We start from the raw sequence: 27,872 nt of genomic DNA on the forward strand, positions 1-27,872 counted from the left end.
AGGTAGCATGTTTGATGCTGTGATTCTGGAGGGTCGCAGTTATTACGAATGCCTAAATCAAGGAAGGGTATGACCGTGCCAGTGAGTGGCTGCAGCACAGTAGAAAACAGAACCGTTGTAAGGAAATGAGAAATCAGTAGACTGGATGGATGATTTATGATTGATATTATCTCCCAAGGATTACGGAAAGAGCAGTGTTGGGGAGGATGACAATACGGAAGGAGGCTAAATTCTACCCTTTAAATCTTCTGTGAGGTAGAGAGAAATTTTCTTTTGGTCCAAACAGGTCTTTTTGAGAGCCTAGTAGAGAGCCTCAGATCTTCGTCTTCTTGAGGGATATGTATGACCTTCTTTCTTTCTTTTTTTTATAATTTACTTAACTCGCCAACTGTTTCTAGTATTTTCAGTGTTGTATGTGGGCTGATTGCTAGGAAAAGGTACGTCAAGTCTCTGCAGGTGAATATGGCTGCATAACAGGAATCCCTTGGCCAAGGAGAACTTGACTCCTTACTATCTTTGTCACTTCTTCCCTGAGTCGAAAATTGGTCCATAATTGAATATTTGCAGAAATAACCTTAACAAGAAATGTGAAGATAGAGAGATAACCTTTCTAAAAACGTGAAAGAAAGCCCAAATAAATGGGAAGTGACTATGTTCCTGGATGGGAAAATTCAATACTGTGAAGATGTCACCTCTCTCCAAATTAAATGTCAAATTCAATGGAATGCCAATCAAAATCTCTATGAGATTGTTTTGGAGCTCAAGAGGTTGATTCTGAATTTCATCTGGAAGAGTAAACATGGGAAAATGGCCAAGAAATGTTGAAAAAGGACGATGGGGGAGGGACTTGAGCCATCTGATATTAAAGGATCCTATTAAGTTACAGTAAATGAAAGAGATAAGATACTGTTGTAAAGAGACAAATAGATTGATAATAGACCTCTGTTTATACGGAAAGTAGTATTTGGTTTTTCTTTTTTTTTTTCAACGTTTTTATTTTTTTTATTTTTGGGACAGAGAGAGACAGAGCATGAACGGGGGAGGGGCAGAGAGAGAGGGAGACACAGAATCGGAAACAGGCTCCAGGCTCTGAGCCATCAGCCCAGAGCCCGACGCGGGGCTCGAACTCACGGACCGCGAGATCGTGACCTGGCTGAAGTCGGACGCTTAACCGACTGCGCCACCCAGGCGCCCCCGGAAAGTAGTATTTGATAAACCAAGCATTTCGAGTTAGTGGGAGAACAATGTAACAAATAACTCTTGGCTATATATTTAGGGGAAAAAAATTAAGTCTTCGTATCACGGTATACATAAAAATAAATGCCAGATAAAGATCTAAATATTTTTGAGGTGGGTAGTAGAGGAAAATATAAGTGAACATCTTAATAATAATCGGGGTGAAAAAAGTCTTTTGCAAAAGCAGGACTCAAGAGACAGCAGTCGAGAAGAGATGAAAAAACGGATCTGACTTCAAAGCTCGAAGACCATTTCTTTTACTAAAAACTTCCAGGAGAGACAAAAATGCCCTCATTGGTGTTGTGTATTAATAACCACATTATCTAAAAGAGGATTTGGGAACGCTCCTAGCAATGAGTATAGAATAGAAGATAATACACATGCGTATATGTGAATGGGGTTAAGACAAAAAACACATATAGAAAGATAAAGTCAGTGAAGAAAATATCCTCCACAATATCCCCGAAGAATACATTTCTTTTTAAACTTCCCAGAAGCCAGAAAAAAGGGGGAAACAACATCCATTGGCAGCTTCATAGTATCTGTCAGATAACAATTAAGGTGTTCACGAGACGCGCAGATTTCTGGTACTGACGCAGAGAGAAAGGTCTCTAGTAGGTCCCTTCCTGCCTTTGGAAATACAAGAACAGTAAATAAACCCGATATAAACTGATGAACTGTTCGCCAGATTTAACGTGACCACATCATGCCAAACAAGCCTTGCAGTGGGGACGTTGGTGTTTCCCAGATACGGGTGGGCGCCCACCTCTTGCGGCCACACGGCCACGTCACTGGTTTGGACAAGAAACCCAACCGCACCACGCATTTTGTGATGTTTGCCAACAACACTGAAGATCCGAGGGGTCACGGGGAAAGGTCCCGCCCTCCGTCCTCACCACCTCCTCCTACTCGGCCTCTTCATCCCTCCTCCCTGCCGCGCGCCCGCTCCTCCTGCCGTAAGCCCCCTGTGCTCAAGCCTTCCTCCACCGGGCAGTCACTTCCCTCTGCCGGTCCTGGCACCTGCCAGCGCTCGCCCAAATCCTTGGAGCCAGCCATCTACCCAAAGCGGGACTTGTCACAATTCCCGTAAGAGTCTGGCCTCTCTTTACGCACTCGGACTGGGGAGCCAGTCGTCCCCCCACACTCCCTCCAGCTCTCACCTGACAGGAGGGATCCCTCCCATCCGAGAGGTCCCTGCCCCTCCTTCCAGGCTGGCCGACATGGTTTAGAGTCAGCATCACCGAGGAGCACCTCCTCACAGCCCTCGCTCAGCTCCGCCACCGGCTTTATAAATAAGTTTCTTATTTTAATTATGAAGCTGCATGGTGGAAGCAGGCGATTACATGAAGAGAATCTGAAATCACTTCCGATCTAGGCGAAGTCACCAAGTGCCTATTTCCAAGACGGTTCTACAAATAGAACACGGGCATGACATAATGGACATTTGTCAGATTCTACCCTCCCCCCCCCCCCCCCCATCCCCGAGCTTGTTGTTCTTGGTGTCTGAAGATGTTTTCTCTTTACATTCTCTGCTTCAGTTACGAGGACTCTGACAAGTGCCCGATTCTCTACGGCGACGATCAGGTAGGTGTGGAGGGTGGAAGGAGGGCAGGAGACACTTAATCGGAGGCCAGAAAACCGTCTGCCTTTCACTCGGGGAGAAGCCAGGGGTGGGGGAAAGGAGGGTGGGAGCATCTCTGTCTCGAAGCTGAGACAAAATGAAGAGGAAAACAGACGAAGAGACCCAGCCGTATGTCGAATAAATAAAATACTAAGAGGTAACATATATGAAGTGCTCGCTTACATGCCTGGGGTTGGCCTCAGGGCTTTGCACCAGATCCGATCAGTTCAGACCGCAGGGTCATGCTCCGGCTGCCGTTTGTGAGAATGGAGCAACTGAGGCACAAAGCGGTGGTGCAGCTTTCAAGCGTACCTGCTCCCGGGAGGTGACAGACTGGGATTCGAACCCACTCAGTGTGAACCAAGCCTGTGCATTTAACTGGTATGCTTTACTGACTCTCGTGTAAAACAGAAGGGATGTTCCAGGTAATGGTGTGAAGAAACAGCCCTGGAATGGAGTAGTCGCTCTGAAAGCATCGCTGTCGGAGCGCAGGGGGACAGTGGCACATCTGGTTTGCCTCCCGTTGGGCACCGGGGGCTCTTGCTAATCAGGGGCCCGGAGGGAGGATGACCTTCTGTGTGTTTTGTTTGACAATCAGAGATAAGGTTTAAACGCAGATTCCCGTGGGAGAGGAGACAGAGTGCTGTAAAACACAGCTAGGTCGAAGGGTCCAGTATCCCAGGATCTTTCTGAAGAAGTGTTAGCAAGGGCCAGGGGACCACCACCAGGGCTTTAGGTCCTGAACGGAACCGAGCAAGCCGGAGAGAGGAAGGCAGATGGGACCATCGCGGACACCGAAATCCAAGAGCTCCCAATTTCTCGTTGTGCCCAGGAGTTGCCTTACTCTCGACTGTCCCCTAACGCCTTTTAATGCTGTTTTTTTCAAAAACGAGGAGCGGGTGAGAGAGCAGCCGGGCCCTGGTGCGGAGACCTCCAGCCCACAGGCCCCCACGTGGCGGGAGCGGGGAATGATCTGCGCGCTGCTCACCTGTAGGGGGCGCCATTCACACGGACTAGGAGGGGAATGGTGTGCCTGGATTTATGCTGCACGGCCTCTCCCGGGCCTGACATTCCTCAAAGGGACGCGGACACCGGGACGGAGTGCAAGAGGGAAGCACCCCACCCCCATCCCCACCCCCACCCCCGGCCGCGGGGTCAGTCGTGCCCCTGTGGTCCGGAGCCCCAGGCGCCTGGTAAATCGGGCTCCGTGGCTCTGCCTGTCTCCTTGCTGCAGTCCTGGGTGCGGTCCAGCCCGGCGCCTGTGGCGACGGTCCAGCAGAAGCCAGGAAGGCGAAGCCGGGGCCGATCCGGGCGACACTGCCTGTTCATTAGAATGCAGGTTCATTGGCAAAAATGCAAATGATTCATTTCACTTCATCCTTCTGACAGTCTGTGCTGGTAGCAATAGCTGGCTGCTTCCCTACACCTGTCACTGCCGCGGCGCTGCTCACTTTGTGTAAAAGGCCTGCCACACTTCAGGTGTATATATAGCAACCAACCCGCGGCGCAGCCCGCCGGCGGGAAACTCGATCATTCACTGCCCCCTAGTGGACTAGATGCGAATGAGCCAATTCGCTGCGGTCCTTTGAGCTTCTCTGCAAATCAGAGTTGCGTTTTATGGCAGGAAGAGTTTGCCGGAGTCTGTTGATTTCGTCGTTGTTGCTGCTGCTAGTGGCTCAGGGTCTTAATTAACAGCACTTTAACGTTTATTTATTTTTGGGACAGAGAGAGACAGAGCATGAACAGGGGAGGGGCAGAGAGAGAGGGAGACACAGAATCGGAAACAGGCTCCAGGCTCCGAGCCATCAGCCCAGAGCCCGACGCGGGGCTCGAACTCACGGACCGCGAGATCGTGACCTGGCTGAAGTCGGACGCCCAACCGACTGCGCCACCCAGGCGCCCCAACAGCACTTTAATAAGATAAAATGTCAGTCGTGGAGGACTCTTCGTGGAGCTATATTTGAATGTTAAAAAGCCACGACGTTTTCAAAAAATGTTTGAGTCCTCGTTTGGTGTTCATTTAACAAAAAAATCAAATTTTCTTTAGGCTACAAAAAAGGCTTACAGTGAATGTAGCATTAAAGAGTTCGTGCTGTCATCCAGCAAAGCCATCAGTTGTACCTGAGAGAGAAGGGTGGTTATTATAAGGCAGAAGCACGGGCCTGACTTTTCACCCAACCATCCCCTGGAGGTCACCTATTGAGGACCTAGCGTTGAGGACCCAGTCACACTCAGCATAAGGGAAGCCACCTTTGCAATCTGCTGACAAAGGCAAGGGGAGCTTGGTTCGCTAACGTCATATTACCAAGTCTCTCTTGATTGTCCTTGGACTTCTTTCGATTGTTGCATCTAGCCCAGGCTTATGGCTTAAGGATCATTTGATAACATTCATCAATGTTATTTGCATGCAGCAAATTAAGAAACCTGTTTCTTAAAATTAATAATCCACTTTTATACCCTTTCTGAGCTGTTTCCTCATTGCAAGGACTTGAACAGCCTTGTAATTATCTCTGAGTTCAGTGACTTCATTGCTCTGAACTTTTGGCATACCTACTACTGGAATATTCGAGATACTAGAATAACTCCCTTTCCATAGCCCGGACTCTTGCCATAAAGACCTCCATTGGTATAGTCTAGGCCAACCATGCCCAAGTGCATCCTTGTGTATGGATTAGCTTCTCACTTACGCATCTAGAGTGATGTTGGTTGGAGAATGGAAAAAAAAAAAATTGTCCCACAAAGCATTTGCTGTACTTTGTGGTACAGATGAGGAAACCGGGCTCAAATAGTTACAAAAGAAGTAGCATCTGGGTGAGACGGGCAGAGGGATAACGCTAGACCCTCCTGTAGGACAGCCTTGTTCACTTGACTCGTTTATTTCAGGCTGACTTGTAGGGTCAACACAGCCCTGACGATCGGAAACTTCCAAGAGAGAAAAATGTTGGTGAGAAAGCTTTGGTGGATGGGCACAGGGCAGGACTCAAATTTTTCCGCCCCGTGTAGCTCAGAAACAGCAGGAAGTGAGACGTTTCGGAGTGCTTCCTCGGCAAACTGTAGTTTTCCTCAGAATGTCACAGAAAGCGCTGCTGGTGATTCACCAGGTTAAACTTTTCCTCCTGAGTCAGAAGCAAGAGGAAGCTGCTGTCGAGGGTGGAGGCCCAGCGGCTTGGGGCGGAGGGGAGGCGGGGTGGGGAGGCTTGTTGACTAACTGGTCAGAACATTCTAGCCAGGAAACTCGAATAGCTTGCTAAAGAACACAGGGAAATGAAACCCTCACTGTGGAAACTTTCAATGCAATAATAAAAATTAAATAGGCTTGTGGTACAACTTACCAGAGAGAAATAGGTTAGTGGAGCTGCCTTCCTGTAGGTCCCCATTACAGCCCAATGAAGTTCGATGCTTGCCTATTAAAGTTGGGCAAACTGCCCATCAAGTGGCCCCATTTTACCCGACCTGCTTTACATCAGTCGGTCAACGCATGTCATAGACCCAGAGGCCCCAGGACTGAGTGGTCATCTGGTCTACCCCTTGGCCTCTCCAGCCAATATCCCTGAGATCGTCTCTAAACAAATGCTTGAGTCAGGGTTGAATTAAGTGTCAGAGGCAGAGAGAAAGGGAAGCAGAGTGGGGTCACGGGGCCAAGCTAAGAATATTCTTCCGGCGGCCTTGGGAATTTTACAACCAAACCAGAGGAATCCAGATGAACCAACCGTGTGTGAAAGGACTTTCAAGTGCACATAAAGGAAACGCACACAGAACGCGACCAATATTTCTGCTTCCTAGGCTTTGTCGCTTCGTCCTATTAGGGTCACCTGGCTGCGTATCCCCGGTAGGCAGGCGGGCGAGGTGAGGTTCCGAGCGGGCCATCCTTCAGCCGAGAAGCTGGCTTTTCCTGAGGCTTCGGCACACCGGGCTGCCCCGTCCTCCCCAGCTGGTCTCCGGCCAAGCTGCCTCCCCAGCCACGCCGAGCGGGGTTTCTGTGGGGGTTCTGAGCTGCCGGGGCTGCGGCTCCGGACGGCTGGTGCAGGGGCGATAACCTGGCCTTTCCTGCTTCAGTCTAGACAGATGCATGATTGAATAAAGGATTCATCCGAGCCCTGTGTCACATTGGCCATCTGGAAAGTAGCCAACCACTCATTTAGCAAATTGCTCTGTTTAAATGCAGCTGCTGTGTCTCAGCGTTTATGCTACCAAGACAGATCGCGTGATTCCTCTGCCTTCATTTATCTAAGCCGTTCCTCTCAATCTGCCAGGAACTTAAAAAGGCTGTTAATGCATGACAAGGCACTTGACCCACATGATTTCCAAACTGAGAAGGAGCATCCGTCTTGTGCTGGGTCGTCCTTTCCTCAAAAGCAAGGGCACCTTGTCTATGCTCCCTCTCTTAATGAAAGCTGCCTTTATTAAGAATCCCATTAAGCTCCGCAGCGCCCAGCTCTCCAACACTGTAAATATTACCCTTTAGAAACGGGTCCAGAGGCCCTGCGCGGGCAGCTGGCCGGGTGGTGGGTGCTCTAAGCGACAGTCGGGGGCTGACCTCAGACCTCAGATCTCTGGACTGAGGGTGCCGTATGGCAGCCCGGTTGCCTCTCTCCATTTGGAAAGATGGATTACAGTCGTTAGCAGATAATGTCAACAAAGCCTCCGAGATGATTTGATAAGACTCAGAAGCAAAATGATTGCGGACCAGCCACGAGCTCTCAGGGTTTTTACCTTGGTTTCCTTTTTCTTTTTCCTAAAGGAAATGGTAAAAAAAAAAAAACAAACAAAAAAACAAAAAAACAACACCCCTTTTTTCACCTTTTTTTAAGGTGAAGCAGTTTATTGTAGGATGTCACTGGTCACTTTGGCCTGGTACTGATTATGATCTGTTATTTATCAGGCAAATAATCCTGATATGACCACTGGCTTCATCAACTGCTTAACTTAATTGGGGTCACGGTATCATTAAGTCTGGAAGCCAGAAGCCAGAATGAGGGAGTGTTAATTAAATTAAATATCATCTGCTCAGCCCTCAGCTAGGCCCAGTGGAAGACCAACAAAATAGTATAATAAATGCTCTTTGCGGGGACAAAAAGAAACAAACACAGGAGTGTTCAGCACAGTGCAATTGTGAAGGTGCGAGCTTGGGGTCCCAGCAGGTGCAAAGGAGCTGCCGAGAGGGACAAGGTACCCGCAGGAGGCGAGGGAGGGGGAATGTCCAAGACGAAAGAGCTGATTAGCAGCTGAACATCCAGGGAGATCGAGGAAGATGAGAGACAGGGAACATTCCATTTAATTTATTAGAAACGGAAACAGTGGTGAGAAAACTGTGAGCGGAGGAACAGGGAGACAGATTGCAGGGCTCTAAGGGAGGGGTGCGGAGACAGAAAATGACATATTAACTGGCGAAATGTGGAGAGAGGGGAACAGCATACGGTGGCTTCTTGAAATAAGATGAGGTTCTAGACGGTACTGTAATTGCATGGAAAGTGACAGAACCCAAGGGCGCGGATGTAATTCTCATTAATAGATTTTGCACTGGGAAAATATTACATGAGACACACGTCACAGAATTTTGGGTGCATGTCACAGAAAGGCTAAAAGAGCAGCACAGTGTTTACCAGAGTTTGACCAGAGATTAATTCTCGAGATTTGGAGCCAGGCTGAGCAAAAAACGACATTACCTACCCCGCACTCCACATACTGCGAACCCGATGAAGACCGTAGCTGGTTCCACTGCTGAGTCTCCTGAGCTCGGAGACCGCACAAAATGTAGCGAGTCCAGTGCCTATGCTACCTAGGACCTCTGGTCCCCTAAGTACGCCATTTGACCTCTTTCTGCCTCAGTCTATATAATGAAATAATCAAAGCGCCTACCCCGCGGGATTGTCGTGAGGGTGGAATGAGAGAACGCGTGCGAAGCAGGTAGTGCGGCACTGGCTACTTATTGGAGATTTCCTGAGTCCCACTGTACTGGAAAATACCGTAGCAAGCTCCCATCGACAAACTAGCAGCATTTAGTTAACACCCCAGAGGGCACCTTTTGCTACTGTCCCCGCCTGCTATTGTGCCCGTGATTTCCGCTGTATCAGCTGCAGTTCCAAGTACGGGTCACTATGAGACACGTCCTGGAATGATCGGGGTCCCCTGCTTGCAGTCACACACCACAGGGAGCTCCCCCTGTGACCTAGGTCCGGGCATGTGGACAGTGCGGTCTGACCGAGCTCATGTCCCATTTCAAGGTGGTGGCAGCTCCGCCTGCTAAGCAGAAAGGCCCATCTGCTCTGAGAGAAACAGAAAGGCCTGGAAAACTATCTGCTCCCTTTTAACTGGAAAAAACATTGCTTGTTGTTTCTGCCAAGAGTGCACAAGCTATTAGAGGCTGGGAAATACATGGAATGTGTTGGCTTTTCTGAAGGGGATTTATTTTTCTTTTCTGTTTAAAACCGTGTTGCAGGGATGTGTGAACATTCTGTCTTTGGCTTCCGTAGGTGAACGATGAAGGTAAATATTGAAGTTTTAAATCTAATTTCAAAAGAAGGGAGTAATACATTTTTAAGCAAGGACGTAGCCTCTTTACGTAACGATTGCCATGGGGTAAAATAATAATGTTCTCAAGACAGCTTAGGGGTTGAACTAGCTTTTTCTTCTCCTCTCCCGCCCCCTTGACAGACTCATTTTCCCATTCCAACCCTCCCCTGGAGTGGCTACAATACCACTATGGACCTCCAAAGTTGGGACGTTTGTTCCTTCACTCGAGAAATGTTTTCTGAGGGCATGTCCCGCCATTCTGCCTGGTTCAGGGCAGAGAGCAGGGAAACCAAAACTCATCACAGACAAAGTCAGTCTGAACATGTCAACGAAACATACAATGTCCAGACCTCTGCGTCCAAGTGGCAAATCAAGGAAGGTAGTTGGGTGGACGGTCACGCAGGAGGATTTGGGGACCGCGCCTGGAAGTGCTATGGGTCATTTCTGCCCATATTCCAGAAGTCAGTAGTCGGTCACATAGTCAGCTTAATTACAGCGGCAGCTGGGACAGGTGAACAAGTCATCGGGAGGGAAGTGCCTACAGCGAACGACGAGCCAGTCTTTACCACCGATATTGAAAAAAAAAAGCACCCAAACCCAACACATCCTAGGTCTCCCGTGACATACGATCTGTGACATATGATCTGGTGGCATGGCATCCCTGTCCCTCCCGGGGAATTCCCTCTTCCTGTCCCCTCTCTTTCCATTCCTCTCTGCCCGGCCTGCTGAATCCGTGTCCCCACAGGCTCCAGGGTGGGCCGTCTTCAGAACCCTGCCTTCCTCTGCATCTTGCTTTACAAACTGCACATTTGGAATGTGCCCTCCCCTCTGTCCTGGCTTGTCAAATGCCTCTCCCACCTCCAGTGTTTGGGTCCAACCCTGTGTCTTCCACAGTCTGCCTGATCGCCGCACACAGCCCTCCTGTAATATTCATGGTCTGCACCACCCCTGGGGCTTTCTCACTCACCACCTGGTGGTGAGGCTTTACAGCGATGCCTCATCTTTCAGTAGAATGGATGCTGTTAGGGAGGACAGCACCTGTCGCCTAGAGGCGGTAGCTGGGGAAGGAGACTGAGGTCATGGCGATGCCGGCCCACAGCTCTGTCCGTGTGCTCCCTGCAGTGTGGCTGTCGCCAGATGCTTACCTCCCATGTCCTCACTCATAACCTGAAGACGGCAATACCTACCCCCCCCCCCCCACTTCCCTCCCAGAGGGACTTTGAGACCTGAATGAGGTGATTCATGTGTATCCAGAAGGAGGACAAGGAAGATCATTCACCGGGCTCATCTGACCGAGAGGCAACACAGGAGGGTGCCCTGGGGACAGGGCTCAGGTGGTGTCTCAGCACCTGCCAAGGGGCAGACAAAGCCCTCGTGTGTCAGCTGGGTAAAGAGGTGAAGGAGTGGCCACCTGTGGTGCTTCTTGGAAACCGGAGAAGTTTTATCTAAAGTGAACAGGAGGGCGGGGGGCACCTGGGTGGCTCAGTCGGTCCAGTGTCTGACTCTTGATTTTGGCTCAGGTCACGATCTCACAGTTTTGGGAGTTCCAGCCCCGCATTGGACTCTTTGCTGACAGTGCGGAGCCTGCCCGGGATTCTTTCTCTCTCCCTCTCTCCCTGCTGCTCTGTCTCTCTCTCTCTCTCAACATAAATAAATAAATACATAAACATTAAAAAAAATAAAGTGACTAGGAAGGGCACATCAGGAATGAACACCACCAGCTTTTGGCTTTGAAGTTAGGGAAATACCTTTCTTCAGACAAAAGATAGAGCCGGCCAGAACCACCCCGTGTGGCACCTGACAGCTTTACTTAAAGAGCATTTAACGCCCCTCGTGACAAGCACAGGAGTCCTGCTCAGGACCTCTAGGTAAATATGTCTGTCTACCTGCCTCCTTGCGGGCGTTTGCTCTTGCTTGGGCCCTCCGGGTTCCCTCTCGGAACGTTGGCCACCATAGCTGGCGTGACCCCAGGAGCGCCTTGGCAGGCTCCCTGAAGGAGGGCCCGGTGAGTCCCAGGCTAACGGGGCGTCTCTGGATCCGGGCCCTGCAGGAGCTCAAGCAGGAGTGTGGCCGCCTTCCGCTCTGCTTTCCCCACCTGTCAACCGGGGAGCGGATACAAGCCGCATCGTGGAGATGCCGAAAGGACTTGATTGCTAAGGCCGAACACCAGCCCTACACGCGCGAAACCTAAATACCCCTTTGCCAACCACGGCCTCTTGACGAGGAGATGCGGGATTCCTCCGAACGGTTGTGGCACCGGTCAATTGGCAGCTGGCTGAATAAAGTGAAAAGCACCATCTCTGTAGGACATCTCATTTTAGGAGGAACCCGTGATTCCCTTTTGGAGAAAAGTGGATTGAAATCCAGCGGCCCGTGCTCCTTGACATGTTTGGGAGCTGGCTGGAGGGACGGGTGCCGGACGTTCCCCCTCTTCTGTCTCTCCGGGCGGTACCCCAGATGACAGGTTGTGCTTGCCCCGGCGGAGGCAGCCCCAGGTGCGTTGGTGGGTGTCCCGGGGAACGGGGTGAGGACCGCACGGCTGTGTCCACCCCATGGGACAGAGCAGGAACTCGCACCTGCTCCTCGCAAGAGAGGTGGCCCCCGAGTCGGCTTGCGGCCTCAGTGACCGGCAGCGTGCAGCCGAGTCGTGAGCAAATCACCGCTGGTGACCGGGGGACCCCAAGGACAGAGCAGCCTGCTGCGGGAAACTGGGCCTGTCACAGTCACACTCTGGGGACCACGAGGCACTAAGGCAAGGCAATGGTTTGTGCTTCTGTGGGAGGTTTTTGAGGCCGTTTTCCTTCGTGTACTGCATCTCCTCAGACACACCTACTCACGGAGAGAGGCGCACAGGTCTGCGGGCACCCCCACAGCCAGCCACACCCCCCCCAGAAACTTGCCTGCAACCCCCCCACAAACATCCCCGAAAGCAGGTGAAGACTCTTTGCAAGCTCACCCACAAAGGCCCCTACGTGCTCCCGAATGGAATACCCTCCATACCCACAGCCACCCCCATAGACGCCGCATAGATGCTCTGCGGTCACGCCCCCCCACCCCCCCCCCCCCCACTGCCACCACATCGACGCTTTTACTAACACCCCCGACGTCCTCCACGAACATCTCAAAACATACCCTCCAAACTTTTGCAGACACCCCTCCACCTATCTTCCACACGTTTCCTTTGACGACACTCGCCCAAATGCATCTAATTTCACCCCACAGTCTCCCGGCACAGACACTCGCAGATAGCCCTGCAAAACAGCACGCGTTACCCTCTGACACCCACACAGGCACAGCCCGGTCACCCCCAAACACCATCTGCAGATTCAGAGGGACGGCACACAGTCGTTACCCCACATCAATCCCCTGTGCAGTCACACACAAGGATCCTATGCACACACACAGATCTTGTACGGACACACACACACACAGTCGCCCTGCACAGGTCCTTGTGCGTGCACGGAGCTGGACACAGGCCAGGCATGCAAAGAGGTCCACCCTCTCCCAGCACAGGCAACGCCACCCCAGCAGACAGACACACAGACACCTTAGCTTCGCTTCTTCAGTTTGTTATTTCGGACGGTCTTCTAGCTAGAGCCGTGTAAATCAAAGGTCTATATTGCAAACAACTGGGAATATGGTGCAGTAGTCTCTGGTCGCGGTGGGTGGTGGTGGGGGGGGGTTGGAACAGAACAGCGATCAAACGAGATCACGTGGTACGTTTCTCCATCGCCCTGGCCGGATGGTGAGAAAGCCAGGGAGGGGATCAGACATCTCGTCATGCCCATGAAGGGTGCCGACCGAGCACAGCTGGAGGACCGAGGTGTGGTTTCTGGGACATGCCGGGTTCATGTGTCTCCCTATAGCCTTGTCAGGAACATAAAGTCTGCTCTGACTCCTTTCATGCAGGAGGTTGTTGATCTCCTCTAGGAGACAGTTCCCTGCCCTGCCGCGGCTGGTTTTCCTTACAATACAAAAGAAAAAAAAGAGGTAATGCTCCAAAAAGTCCTCAAATTCTCTTGGTGCTTCTAAAGAGGGTTATAAGAGTATGGTGGCTGTTAGAAGGAGGAGGGGCAAGACACGAAGATCACAAAGAAAACCAGGAGGACGGATAAAGGGATTCGAATGCAAGAAATAGCCCAGACCAGCTGGTGGCCATCTGGGAGCTATGAAGAAAGGGAAGAACAAAGTTGTTGAGTTTCTAGCAAGTGGATACAGTTTTATCATGAGACGAGGTTACTGCTTTGAGGAACTGGAGAGAACCCGAGCCTTGCCAGCCATTAAAAACAACAACAACAACAACAACAAACAAAAAAACCCCAATCTAATGGTTTCCCTGAGGATTGGATTACAGTGAGTTTGCTCCTGTCTCAAAGAAACTAGTTAAGGGCATGATCATTTCCAGGAAAGTTAGAGGGCGTGTGAGGGTGTAGGGAAATCGAGACTTAGTCTCTGGATGTCAGGGTGAAAATGGACACTGGGGAAATGGGAAAGATACTTGATTGTGCCTTATACAGAGGTTGTCTTTAAAGCCTCAGGTAAGACCATGGGGAAGGCCACTGGCTATAGGGTGAGAAGTAAGTTATTACAATCGGTTATTTTCATTTTGTTAAACTTTGAGGGTAAATTGTATGTGTTTGCATTGGGGCTGTCCACAGAGGAGAGAAAACGTAAAACCAGGAAGTACGCCGTAATATGTAGAGAGAGTATGTATCCACTCACCTGCCCCACAGGGAACTGAAGGATGGCTCACCAAAAGTTAGCGTCTCTTCTCTCTTCCCGCTGCCTCCAGGAATGGGGCCACTATCTCCAGGTGCCCTCTCCAGGCCAGACATCCCAGCCACTCAGCTCCACATCCAAATAATTGGTCACCTTAGTGACCAATTCTCTCTCTTTAGTAATTCTAACCTGTGCCCTCCTTTCTCTCCCCTCAGTCGCTTCCCGCCTCCCACCTATCATTACCATCACGGCAACAAATTCCTCCCCAGCCTCCAGTATCAAATCCCTGCAGATCATTTTCCAAATTTTTCTTGGGTATTTGTTTGTTTGTTTGTTTGTGGGGTTTGGTTTTTTTGTTTGTTTGTTTGTTTGTTTGTTTGTTTTTTGTTTTGGTAAAACATCAAATCTATTCTTCCGCACATCCAATGAGCATTTATTGAGTATCTACTATGTGCCAGTCTTTTCTCCTAGTTGCCTGGGACACAACAATGAACCCAACAAAGAGGTCTTTATTTAGTCAGAATCTAGTGGAAGAAGAAAAACAGTAAACATAATAAATTATATGATATCTTTGAAGGTGATAAGTGCTGTGGAAAGAGTAAAAACAGAGCAGGGCACAAGGTATTGACAGGGTAGAGTGTGTGTGTGGGTAGGGGTTAAAGTAGGGTAGCCTACTACTCAATAGCCTACTATTGAGCCAATAGTCCTCATTGGAAGGTTGGTATTTGCTCAAAGGAGGTGAGGGAGTTAGCAGCAATGATATTGGCGAGGAAGAATGTTCCTTGAAGACAGGACACCCAGAGGAGTGCCCTAAAGTAGCATAGCAAGTGTGCTGGTGTGGTTTGAATAGGTGCAGAGATTGGGAGGCATCAGGTCGGAATGGAGAGAAGTCACATGGGGCCTCATAGCAGGATTGAGCTGTTGTGGGGTTTTAAGCAGTGGGAGACATGCTCTGACTTCTACGTTGAAGTGATGTTCTAGTTCATAGTTCACTATGTTCTAGTTCATAGTTCACTATGTTCTAGTGATGATGGTGACTCAGACCATGGGGAAGCAGAGGAGACAAGTTGGTGATGTCTCTATTCTGCAGAAAAGCCTTCAATGACTTCCCTTAGCCTTCAGATAAAATCCGAGCTCTTCAGTATGGCCCACAAAACACGTCAGGATTGGGGCCCTGCTTATTTGTTCAGATTCATCTCTTCCTGGTGTTTTCACCCCCACCCCACCCCCCGAAATGGCCCCCATATTCTAAAGCAGGTGGGCTTTTAACAAGTCTCCTCTTTTCTCATGGTCCCATGAGACTGTGTAGGTGACTCCCTCGGCCTTCACTAAGCCTCTTATCCTCAGGAAGCCTTTCCTCCCCATACCATGCATCCCAAAGCAGACCATACATACTTCAGTGGTTGGGATCATAGTTCTGAGACAGAAAGTTCTATCCACAATCTGTCTCTCTCACTACATTGGGAACTCCTAAACGGTAGGAATAGAGCTCTTATTTCTGAGTCCTTAGTAGATATTAAATGGCTGGATGGGTGATGGATAGATGTTGGATGGGTGGATGGATGGATGGATGGATGGTTGGTTGCTGGATCTTCATCAGATCTTTAATTCAAGGGATTTTATTTTTAGTTTAAAATTAGTTAATCATTAGAAAATGCTTAAAAATAACTATAAGACATTAACGTCTTCATTGTTGAAGCGATGGTTGAAGAAGCGTGCTCGGGTAACCACTCGTGAGCACGTGTACTCATCAACTGCACATGACAACTGTTTTGCTCGAGAGTTGAATATAAAGGGAATTTTGATTAACGACCTCTTACTTGCCCATTGACCAAACAGAATTTCATTCATGCTTTATTTTCTTGACACGCTGTTCAATTAGCAGTGGTTCACACTATAACTTCATGTTCCTTAACCTTCAGCTTTCCCTACCAGCCTCTGTCAGGTATATCATTCAACTGAAATGATTGATTTATGTTTGGGAAAATACTGAGGAGAACCTGACGGTGACTAGAGACATATGTCTCATCACCTGTAACCTTTGGAGAACAGAACCAGAAGAAGCAAACTCTCCTTTCTTCACCAAGGCCATCCCTCCACGAAAGTATACCGTAAGCTGTATGGAAAATGAAATAAAAACACTAGCACATTTGCTCAGATTTGGACATTTGAACATTACTCCAAGCCTGGAATAACTGTAATGGAATCAGAGGTTTAAATGATAGATTTGAAGGATTCTGAGTGAGGTCTCAGATAGACATCTTACCTAATTTGTGACCAAGCCAGTGGAACTAGAAACCTCTCTGCCACATCCCTGAGAAGTAGGCATTCCAAATCGGCTTGGCCCTTCTGGGAACAGGGAGCTTCTGTCTCAAGGCAGCCCCTGAAAATGTGGATTGTTTCTTTTAAAAAATTTGTTTAATGTTCATTTTTGCTCCTGAACTGTAAGATTATGACCTGAGCCGAAGTCAGACGCTTAACTGACTGAGACACCCGGGCACCCCATGGATTATTTCTAAATATCCAAAAGCAAGCCCTACATGACTCCAAATGGACTCTCCGCACTTCCAGGAAACAGGATAATTTGAACACATGCCTCTACTTTTATTCCCACCTAAACGAAACCCATCTGAACAACAGGGAGAGGATTTTTTTTTCCCTCTGAAGGCATAGAATGAAGGATTGGATGAATAGAAACAGTAGCAGCAAAACGTGGAATTTGGAAAACAGAAAAACACATGGTAAGTTACTTAGGAAACCCCCCAAAACTAAATCCTTAGGTCAGCTGTGGGAAAAGCAGAGAGCCAAAAAACCATTTCACAAGGCGGAACCCACTCCCCCATGGGCCCCCGAATTGGCAACACTTCCCCCTAGATCACTGATGCCATATTTTCTCCTTTTAGGCAGGAAATAACAATCAGATGTCATTATTATCTTTGGAGAAACAAGATGAAATTCATTAAATAAGAAGGAATCATTATAGAGGAAAACTGAAGGAATAAAAAGTTCTTGGAATTGAAAACTGTGCTCATTATTTTTTACCTCGATAGAATGGTTAGAAGATAATATTCTCCCAAAACATAGGACAAAAAGACAAAAAATGTGAAATAAAAGAGGAACGATAATAAAACCATAAGACCAATCCAGAAGTATAATATCCAAATATTGGGCCCAGAAAAAAAGGGAAAAGAAAGTGGAGAAAATAATCAAGCAAATAGTTTGAAAACACTTCCCAAAACATTAAGAGCAAAGAGAAGATTCTAGTGGTGTCCAGAGGAGGAAAAAGTCAGTTCGTTATGCATAGGATTGGTACTTACGGTGGATTTGGACTTTACCACAGCAGTACTGAAAGCCAGAAGGTAATGGAAAATCCATTCAAAAGTCTAAAGGAGGGACACCTGGCTGGGCCAGTCAGTAGAGCAAGGGACTCTTGATCTCAGGATTGTAAGTTCCAGCCGCATGTTGGATGTGGGGATTACTTAAAAATACAATCTTAAAAACCAAATCTGTTAGAACATTATCTCCAGTGTTGAAGTCTATACTGAGACAAACTATTACTGCAATGTAGGAGTAGAACAAAGTCATTTTCAAAGATGCAAAGTTTCAGAATGTACTTCCCATCTACGTATGCTTCTCAGAATAATGTGGAAGGATTTTCCTTTTTTTAAAATTTTTTTTTTAGTGTTTATTTCTGAGACAGAGACAGAGCATGAGTGGGGGAGGGGCAGAGAACGAGGGAGACACAGAATCAGAAGCAGGCTCCAGGCTCTGAGCTGTCAGCACAGAGCCCAATGCAGGGCTCGAACTCACAAACCGTGAGATCATGACCTGAGCCGAAGTCGGTCGCTCAACTGACTGAGCCACCCAGGCGCCCCAGGATTTTCTCTATAAAATGAGGGAGAAAACTGAAAAGTGGAAGAAACAGGATACAGCAAACAGGAGATAGGAAGAAGAAGATCCAATGCCATCCCCCCACCCCCCAGGAGGACAGTAAAAAGAGGGCCCAAGATGACAGCTGTGGACCAAGCTTCGGGCAGCCGGAGTGACTCAGAAGATGAAGCCAATGAAACGAAAGCTGAAGGTCTTGAGAAGAGACTGAGATGTTGGGTAAAGAATGCTAAGTAGTCAGACGTCCAAGCAAACGAAAGTAGAGAGTCAAGAGATAACACCCCAGCCCGGGAAACCAAGAAGCAAGGTAGGCATGTTATTTAGAGACCTCGAAGAGACACCAAAGTAATCATCTAACAAGGAGGGAATGTGGAGACCCTTGGGGCCGGAAATGGGGAAAGGCGTCGAGTTTCTCAAATTTGCACAACGATTTCACTCTTTAAGCAAGTGCGTATAGCTTAGATAAAAATAAAAAATGCTTTTTAAAGGAGAAGAGAAACAAAACATAAGTCCCCCCAAAATGCATGGCTCTTATCTTCTTTTCTCCCAGGTAAACATTTCTAGTTTTCTCAGCTGTCCTTCATATGACTTCGTTTCAAGATGTCTTGTCGTGAAGCCTCTCTTCTAGGCAATGTCTGGAGTACAGGGGACTGGACACCACAAGGCACCAGATGGCCCACCAGGGCTTTACCTGCTGGCATATTACCTCCCACATTCAAACCATGTATTTATTCCTCATTCTTTTCTTATAAATTGATGCTTTGAGCCTACATCCAGAGCTTTCCTTCTTGCTAAATTTCACGTTATTGATTTTTGGCATCCTTAATCTGTTTGGTTAAAATGACTTTAAATGCTGTCATTGACATCCAGTGGATCCACTCTTTCCCTCAGCTGTGTGCGGTCAATACATTTCACAGTGCTACACATAGTGTATTCATCCAGGTCCTAGAGGAGACTGCTGAACAGGGCACAGTGAGAACACAGTCCTGTGGCATGTCACTAAAACCTCCCCTCAGGGTGGGATTCACCTGGTACTATGCATTTTGCTTTGACTAGAGGCATTCACTCATTGCTCAAAAGCTACAATGCAAGGACACCTTTGGGAGAGGAGTGGAAACTAAACAGTGCTGGGAGTAACAGTTCCAGGAACTTTTGTTGCCCTAGAGTCACAGCAAGACGAGTCACAGTATTCTTCAGTTGCATCTGGGTGAAAAAGAATAAATCTGTTGGAGCTCTGCCCTATAATGGATAAGCACTCTTGTCCCCGCTTCTCGCCCCCCTCAACACACACAGTGAGACAATTTCTCAGTGTTATGTGCTGGGAACCAGAGTCCCAGGTGATATTGGCCTTCCACAGCCATTGAGGTGGGATGTCCAGAAGCCCTGCTCTTCTGAAATGTGGGAAGGGGCTCTCATGGGCCACCGTGGAGAGTCCCACACTCCTTCTTAAGGGGTCTTGAGTAGGGAGGGGGGAGACTTGAGGTTCCAGTTGCATTGACAGACTCCTCCAATCTATGCTTCCTTGGAGATTCGCAGTGGTGCTTAAATACTGTTAGTTAGGTTTTTTGTTGTTGTTGTTTTTGACAAGCTGAAAGATAAAGTTCAAGGTGAACAATTGGCTGCTGATACAAACATTCCTGAACTCAGCAAGCTAGCAGTGTGGAGAACAGTTCCTCAGATGTAATGAAACCAATTTCAGAATAGATGAGAAGCTGATACAAGAAAGACACCTTGTCTTTAAGTCTCTCCTCTAGAAACCTTCAAACAAGAAGAGATTTTGTCATAAATATCCCAGGAAATTTACCTACTTTATGCAGACATTAAAAAAAGATTATGGTGGACATTAAAAAAAAAAAGATTATGAACCTTGTCTGAATTAAAAAAATATATTGATGGATCATACAGAAACTATTACCAGAATGAAATGTAACTTACGATCAAGTCCTTATTCCTTATTTTAGAGACTTTCTCCCCATCAGTTAATTCAGCACAAGCGACTGAATCCATGTTTCCCAGCAGAATTTAAAGATTTTCTTTTAGAGTTTTATATCTTGAGATATGAATGCATGTTTCAAATGAGTTACCTTCAAGTACTGAGCACCATCACCATCTCCTGAAACTCACTACATCTCTAAACTTGGCCGGTCTTTCTCTTTCTGCCCCATTTCTGTCATGAAAATTCCTTCCAAGAAATTAAATGTATCCAGAGGAAAGTAACAGAGATGGTGAACGGTATTATGAAGGAGAGGTTAATGGAACAAGGTCAGCAAAATTTTTATTCAAGAGAAATTTAAGCAAGAGATTAATTGACAGAAAGAGCAAGTTGAGGGACTCTCAAAGTACCACAAAGGAAGGTGCAGACTGAGGAGATGTACTCGCTATTTGCTCTATTGTTGGAGAAGAGACGCTTTATAAAGTAACAATATCAGACGTTTTAAACTACTTCTTGAAAATTGCTTTTTAAAGAAAGATGTTCCATTTAACCAGTGAGATCAGATTCATTGGGGGTATTGTTATGGAAGCCACGTCGATTTAGACCATAAAATAAATCTTAAAAGGACAGTTCCACAGGTAAAATGGAGGTCGTCGGGTAGTCAGCATTGGTTTCTGAGGTGTCCTGATCTGAAAGCAGAAACAAGACAAATACTAGGCCTTGAGTTCTGAAGTTTGGGAATTGAGATCTTTTCAGTCTATAGCTTCCCCTCCTCTTTGGTTCAGGTGGGCAGGGGAGGAGGGGGCTTGGGTGGAAAATTTGAGAAAATTCAGCAGTAAAGAGTTTCATCAGGCAAAGGTGGCTGGAAAGCCAAGTCCAAGAGACGAGGTAACCTGACAGGAAATTCATTTGGAGAGAAAGTGAGTCTCCCCATAGACTCTCACTCACCCCTCTACGATGTGAGACAATACAGCAAGGGTTACAACCAAACCGAGAGGGAGTGCTGAGTGATTACCAGTTGAGAAGGTCGCTTATCAGTCTGATAGGACCACTGTTCACAGAAGCGTCTCAAGAAATAAATTTTGAGTGGATTGAAGCGTGAAAAATTAGTACTTCAGAGTAGTCAAAAGCAAATGAGCAATGTAAGTGAAAAAATATACATTGCCATGCCAGCAGTTGAGAAGTACAGAGTAAGGATCAGTTAGAAGACAAAAAGTAAAATCACGAGTTCAGAGTAAGAGAACTTGATGATGATATAAGTAACCAAATGAAACACAATGATTATGGGAAAAAATCCAACATCGGGACTGCTCGGGACTGCTTTTGAGGAAGCCAGCACATTTCTATGGTTGCTGGAGGTACGGAGAGAAATGGCCTACTCACAGGCTGCCGCGATACATCGACCACCATTCCAGGTTCTATCTAACTCAGGTTATTTTCAAGGTCATCTCAAAGGATCGCCTGCAGCTCGAAAACAATCCATAATCCTGTGACAAGTTGCGCTACCTGAGCATCAGTTGCAGACGATTGTGTACAGTTGGTCGGTCCACTAAGAATGCTTTAAGTTGCAATCCGGGCTCCTTGGGTTTGAGTCCCGGCTCTCCTAGTTACAGATTTTTGGCAGCTTATCTAATCCCGTGCCTCACATTCCTCATCTTTAAAAAGGGAATAATAACAGTGCCTGTCTTATAGGTTTATGCTGAGGAGTAAACGGGTTAATATATACACCGTGCTTGCAACAGTGCCTGACACATAGGAAAAAGCTAAACGTTTGTTATTTTTAAATGACAGAAAAATGACCAGCAAAGGATAGAAGAGTTTATCTTTCTTTCATTAACAAAAACGTCAGGATATAGGTGTTTGCTGTGCTGGTTTAGCTGATCAATGGCTTCATGAAGAGCCTTCAGCCTCTATTATGTCACTTCGCCATCTTTTAGCACATTGGCTTTTTGTCCTTCAGCCTATGGCCTCACGGTCCCACAGTGGCTGCCATAGCTTTAGACATCATTTCACATACTGACTGTGTTTAAAAATCAGAAATTATGCCAGCCAAGGAAGAGGAAAAGTGAGAAAGAAAAATGAGAGAGAGAGAGAGAGAGAGAGAGAGAGAGAGAGAGAGGGAGGGAGACTGCTTCACACTATTTTCACATTTTTGGAAGAAGCAAAATATTTTCCCAGAGCCCTTCGCTGATTTTACCTTATCCAATCGGCCAGAAATGAGTCACATGACTGCTCTGAAATCAAGGGATCTGTGCCTTGCTTTTGTTGGCAGGGAACAAGTAGGGGAGTACCTGTTGGACAGACACGGGTCCTCCACAAGGAATCATTCTTTTGTTCCGTTCCTAGCGCTTTGTACCTGTTTCAGCCATGGAAGGACAATCTATCTCCCAGAGCATTCATGTGAATTACTCAATAATTAAAGAGGGTTTATAACATGGTCACTGATGCCATCTCCAAGTTCTTCCCATTTGACTTCATACACGATGCCTATAAACAAGGCCCGCTTCTTTGTAAGACTGACTTCAAAAACCCACTATCTTCTTCTGAAAGGCTGCTCAAACCCCAGCTGGGACACACAGGGATACTCAATACTGGTTGAGTCCTTGTTCTCTACTGGGCTTCCTGGGGCTCTAAAAGCCTTCTGGTTGTACACATCTGAGTAAGAAAATAAAGGCAGGACATGTCAAGCCTATCCTGGAGTCCAGGAAAGGGAGTGACCAGATAGTCTAGCTTAATCAGAGAGGGTCCCGTGGAGGATTTAGTGAGGTCTCAGAGGATGGGAGGGGATTCCTGGCCGGAAGAATAATCTGAGAAAAGGTTCCTGGTTGGAATGAGCAGGATGTGGGAGGGACATTCGTTCTTATCCCTTTGAGATTTTTATAGCTTTTTCCTTAGAACTTGGAAGAAACTGCCCAAAATTGAAAACATGCCAAACATTAGCATTAAAAATGCTGTGGCCTCTCCAAATGTGAACTATATCTGCTGGAAAGTGCATGGAGACTGGATTACTCAGGTAAAACTAAGAAGGAAGGAAGGAAGGAAGGAAGGAAGGAAGGGAGGGAGGGAAAGAAAGAAAGAAAGAAAGAAAGAAAGAAAGAAAGAGAAGAAGGAAGGAAGGAGGAAGGGAGGGAGGGAGAGAAAAGTAAGGGAAAAGAAAAGAAAGAAATGTTTAAGTAAAAGTAAATAGGAATTTGACAACCTGACGTCTCTCTCCAGATGTATCAGCCAATCAAATATATATATATATATATTCTTTAATGAGTGACCACTGTTCCCAAGATAACTTTATTAGCCTAGTTGAAAACAAATAAAAATGCTGCATGAAATACCAAGAATGGTACAAAGAATGATAAACATCTGGTTTCTAGAAGCTAGAGAAATTGATTGATCTGAACTTCCTGGTATACTTGTGTTGGGGGTTCCCATCTGACTGTCCTTTGGGTCTAAAGACAGTTGGTGTGTTTTCCTTCCTTTTGTAGGAATGAGAGCCAACTCAAATGACCCGAGTGTCTTAGGACCAATAATATGACTTTGAACATGAGAGTCCTTTCCCTGACATTTTTACTGGCTCTGAGAAGCTAAATTAGTATTTCTTTTTTTTTTTTTTCAATGTTTATTTATTTTTGGGACAGAGAGAGACAGAGCATGAACAGGGGAGGGGCAGAAAGAGAGGGAGACACAGAATCGGAAACAGGCTCCAGGCTCTGAGCCATCAGCTCAGAGCCCGACGCGGGGCTCGAACTCACGGACGGCGAGATGGTGACCTGGCTGAAGTCGGAAGCTTAACCGACTGCGCCACCCAGGCGCCCCGCTAAATTAGTATTTCTTAAGCGCATAAACAAATAAGACATTGTTCTTTATGTTGAGGCAGATCAGAAACCAAATGCGGATTGGACACACTGTCCTCCTGAGTAGAGAGAGAGAGCAGGGGTTTTTCAGAGAACTGTTAGGGGAGCATAGACTCCTGGAAACATCTCTTGTGTCCTCCTAACACATCAGGCTTACAATAGGTGGGGAAGATTCTTAATAAAGAAGACCTATGCAAGACAAGAAAGTCGGGAAATATTATTGGGCGAAAGGAAATAATAGGAAAACAGCGAAACTTATTTGCTAAGTAAAAAAGGAAAATTCAACGGGAAGGAAAATTGGACCAGGAAAATCGCATTTGTCTAAAAGATTAAGACCAACAAAATTTCAAACACAAAGAGAAGCAAACAAAATACCAATTCTGGAGAAGAAAGATAAGGTGAATTAAGTAAGAATACAAAAAGAAAACAATCCAACTTAACAAGCACAGGCAAATTTACCATATGTAATACCGGTATGTTTCTCGAAGGTGATTGGGACAAGATCCTTCTTTTCTTCAACTTTTACATTTTAGCGTGCATTGTAATTACACTTAACTTTTTACATTTTAAATTTTTTTTTTTCAACGTTTATTTACTTTTGGGACAGACAGAGACAGAGCATGAACGGGGGAGGGGCAGAGAGAGAGGGAGACACAGAATCGGAAACAGGCTCCAGGCTCTGAGCCATCAGCCCAGAGCCCGACGCGGGGCTCGAACTCACGGACCGCGAGATCGTGACCTGGCTGAAGTCGGACGCTTAACCGACTGCGCCACCCAGGCGCCCCAACTTTTTACATTTTAAACGTACAGTTAATGATTGTTAAGTTTACTGAATTGTGCAGCTATCACCATAATGCAGTTTAAGAGCATTTCCATCACCCCAATAAGATCTCTGTGCCAGGCAACCGCTAATCTACTTCCTGTCTCTGTTGATTTGCCTTTTCTGGCCATGCCATGTAAATGAAATCATACACTGTGGGGCCTGTTGTGCCCGGCTTCTGCCACTTTGCAAAGCGGAGCCGTGCTTGGAGGGTGGACGTTTTGTCCCACTGAATGATCAGCCCCTATTGCCTTGGAAGGCAGTAGGAACCAAAACCAACAACATCCAGAACTAGTCCCATCCAAGAGATGACCACACGTGGAGGGGGTGGGGCGGAGTGGGGAGAAAACAAAGCCGGGCATTGGCCTTGGCATTGGCCTTGGCAGCATAGAAAGGGAGCTAACAGAGAGGAGCCTTATGAGAGGAGAATCCCCAGGGGTCTGCTCTCCTCTTCTCCTTCCACCACCTCGGGGGGTGTGTTCGTGATCTCTCCACTGAGACTTCTGCCTTGTAGGCCATCCCCGGGGAGCCCTTTCTAATAGAGAAAAGACAGAGACAATTCGAAGCTCTGTTAGATTGTTCAGGGCACCGAGTCCTGTCGTGCTGGGTCAGGTCCCAAGTTCCAGAAACCCTCTCTTCCCCCAGACTTCCCCTTCCTCTTCCTGTGTCTTTGGCTCTATGGTTTCTGCCCTCCATGGGGGTTAGAACCAGGGGTTGTCTTCAGCGCATGCCCCCTCTGAGCCTAGCATAGTGCCTGCAAGGTCTCAAAGAGACACCTGTCATCCCTTGTAGCTAATGCTGCTCTTTCAACACTACTACGGGTTTATCCATTTTACATGCTTATCTTCTTAGTAAGGACTTCCTCCAGGAAGGAAATGTCCCAAGAGCAGAGAAACTCCTCGGATCCCACTGACTCCTGTTCCTTGCACCTGAGATGAGCCCTGGCACCTGCCTGAAAGGCACGCTTCCCTGATCCTGGCACGTGTGCTTCAGAGGCTGGCTCTCAATTGTCAAAGACAGGGGAAGAGAGTCTTTTACCCTTCCCAGTATGACGCTCAGCATAGCTTCCAATTTAAATATGATTTATGGCGAAGGATAAGCTGTTTTCTCCGTGAAACCCCTGCGGCTATGCAGGCAGCATTCGATTTTCTCAGAAATATCCAAACTAGGTGGTAGAAACTTCGGCACGGTCTGTCAGACAGGATACCCAGGAATTGTGGTTCTGGCTTTCGCCTTGAGCCAGCGTCAAGGAGAGAGAACCCCCACGCGCTCCACACTCCGCCAGGCCACCCACACACATCTGCCCACTCCAAAAGTACAGTTTTAAAAAATGTGCCCATCCTCTGAACAAGAGGTTCCTTTCTCCTTCTCGAAATGGGGGTCAAAAGGATGATTTAGATGTTGTTACAAACTCTTCCTTGACCTGGCATGTGATCTTCACGTTAATTAGCATCTTCTCTCTCTCTCTCTCTCTTTTTTGTCATTTCCAGCTGAACTATTACGATCCTATCAAAGCCATCATTTCAAGCCCCAACCACGAGCCTACAGCTCTAGTAATAGGTACTGCTTACATTCCCCTTACGTTTGTAATGTTCTCTGTGTGCCAGATCCTTGGATGTCTCCCACCTTTATAATTTCTGCGTTGCAACAGGCATCCCACACTCTGCAGCTCAGAATGTGACATCCTCCACTCTTCTGTCCGCCTTTAGCTTTAGAAGCCTCACACTAGGCTGCTGGAGAGACAGAGGGAGGGCTTCACAGGGCGTCACACATGCTGAGAGCTCGATCAATATTTGCTGATTTGAAATAAGAGCAAAATCCACTTTAAGCAACCTCAGGCCACACCCTATGAGCGCCCCTAATGTGCTACATGCTATTGAATATGCAGTAATACCAACATCGGACAGTGGTCTTGGGGCGTTGGTGTGAAATGGGATGGGGTCGTTTCTGTGAATTCAAAAGGCGTGCTGAAAATAACAGTTTTAAGTGATGGCAACAGGAAGAACCAGAGCCTGAAGACCTTTGCAGTTTTCTGGAAGCTGGACTCTGACCAAGTGAACTCAGAGGAAGGTCAAGGGAGAACCAAGAGCCCAACCCATCCCTTACTCTCACATCCCCAGATGCACACCTGGTATGGTCATGGGCTTGGCCAGGCTGATCTTGGGTCCATGAAGTAGGGAAGGTGGCAGAGCCCGTCTGTGCTATTCATGTGGAATCATTTTGTCGGGACCAGATGGAGGATATACATCCTGGTACGGCGGGAAGCACTGGTCTAGATTAGAACCAGGAATCCACTCCCTTTATAAGGGATCGTGCCCCGGCTATGAGCTCATGGTCTGCACTAGATGCAATCTCTGGCCCTGAACACTAAGTATCCGATACTATACTAAGCTCCTTCCGCGTATTATTTCATTTAATCTCTGTAACAACCTTGTGGTTTAGGTCCCACTACTAGTCCCACCTTATAGATGAATAAAGCGAAGCACAGAAGAATTCATTAACTTGTCCTGGGGTCTCGTTCGGGGTTTTTTGTTGTTGTTGTTGTTTTCTGTATCGAAAGAAGTGTCATCCAAATGAAGAAGCAAAAGGAGAATTTTGTGGATGGCTCATATGACGTGAGAAGGGCAGACGCGTAACCCAGCGTGGGGAAGTCCTGGAAGCAGGGTCTCAGCTGCTTCTCCGACTCTGTTTCTCTCTCTCCTCCGCACATCAGTTCCCTCAGATGGTGACGGGCCCGCCTCTCATGCTGCTTGGTCACCGATAAAGACTAGCTGCCACTCTTGGTCCCCAGTACAGCCACCTCTGGGAAGGTTCTCGTTGCACCAGTCTGGCCCATCTTTGGGACAACTGCAAGCCAACTGACCTGGGAAAGGCAGGGAAAGTAAGAGGCTGACCGTGCCCATGCAACTACATGATGTAGGAGGAGGCATGCTTTCCAGAAGTGGGGATGGGAAGAGGAGGTTTACCCATTACAAAAAAGTGAAGAATGGTGCCTGCACTCAGCCCCACAACTCAGAAATGGAAGAACGAGGACTTGAATCTAGGTCATCTGTGCTAGTCATCTTGGGACCCACCGCGATGGCCTCCCCGGGGTGTGGGCTAGAATTGAAGAGTCCTGGGCCTCCCTCGGAACAATGGGACCCGAGTCTGTGCTTGAAAAAGAACCGAGGGTGACTTGTATACATGTCAAGTCTGAGAAGCACCCTTTAAACACAACAACACAAATTTTTCTATGTTTCTAATTATACTAATATTTTTATATATTTTTTCTAATAAATTGCCCTTTGAAGGCCA

General features: G+C 47.3%; 2 long non-coding RNA genes across 4 annotated transcripts in view; one reads left to right on the forward strand and one right to left on the reverse strand.

Moving 5' to 3' along the window:
- LOC121012818 (uncharacterized) overlaps positions 1–2,509 on the reverse strand; it is a 48,577-nt gene extending 46,068 nt beyond the window's left edge. For both annotated transcript variants that reach the window (XR_005782332.1, XR_005782331.1), the window contains exon 1: positions 2,397–2,509. This is a non-coding gene — a long non-coding RNA (uncharacterized LOC121012818). The remainder of the gene's footprint in view (positions 1–2,396) is intronic.
- Positions 2,510–2,747: 238 nt separating this feature from the next.
- LOC121012819 (uncharacterized) lies at positions 2,748–27,872 on the forward strand. 2 transcript variants are annotated; one of them, XR_005782333.1, is made up of 4 exons: positions 2,748–2,820; positions 16,012–16,830; positions 26,069–26,138; positions 27,292–27,872. It is a non-coding gene; the product is annotated as an uncharacterized LOC121012819 (long non-coding RNA). The 2 variants fall into 2 exon arrangements; XR_005782334.1 differs by lacking the exons at positions 26,069–26,138; positions 27,292–27,872 and adding an exon at positions 18,528–18,773.

This window comes from Herpailurus yagouaroundi, unplaced genomic scaffold (assembly GCF_014898765.1).
Source record: "Herpailurus yagouaroundi ecotype Mexico unplaced genomic scaffold, PumYag 197, whole genome shotgun sequence".
Taxonomy (NCBI): domain Eukaryota; kingdom Metazoa; phylum Chordata; class Mammalia; order Carnivora; family Felidae; genus Herpailurus; species Herpailurus yagouaroundi.